Source organism: Cystoisospora suis (assembly GCF_002600585.1).
Source record: "Cystoisospora suis strain Wien I chromosome Unknown contig_1969, whole genome shotgun sequence".
NCBI classification, from domain to species: domain Eukaryota; phylum Apicomplexa; class Conoidasida; order Eucoccidiorida; family Sarcocystidae; genus Cystoisospora; species Cystoisospora suis.
In genome coordinates this window covers 1,895-2,363 of record NW_027154768.1, presented here as the reverse complement: position 1 = coordinate 2,363, position 469 = coordinate 1,895, and positions in this window count along the sequence as shown.

Genomic DNA, 469 nt, shown 5'->3' with positions numbered 1-469 from the left:
GTGTCTGAAGTAGGCATTGCAGGATAGTCGGACGGGAAAGCACGCGGCAGCATGCTTGTGTTAGGCCAAGTTCAGAACCAGTACCCCTTCACTGGTAAGTCACGAGTCGGGTGCACTACAACGCTATGCGGCGCGCAATGCCAACCTGTATCTCCAGTGGTAGGGGGCGGCGGGAAGCCTGTTTGGTAACACCTGCTGATCGTGTGAGTTCAACTCAAACTGTGTAAAACACACGACGAACACCAGCAGACACCTGAGCAGCGCTGCAACAGGGTACAGACCGCATAGGGGGGACGCCGCCACGAGAAGCACGCGAGCAGAAACTCGCCTTCGTCATGACTAGGGCAAAAGCAGACGCGGGAGTGTCCGCGCTCTAAGAGGTTGAGGATCAGGATGAGAGGGATTCCACGAAAAACCCAGCACCGTGCCTGCGAAGCGAGACTTCGCGCCGGGATAGCTCAGTTGGGAG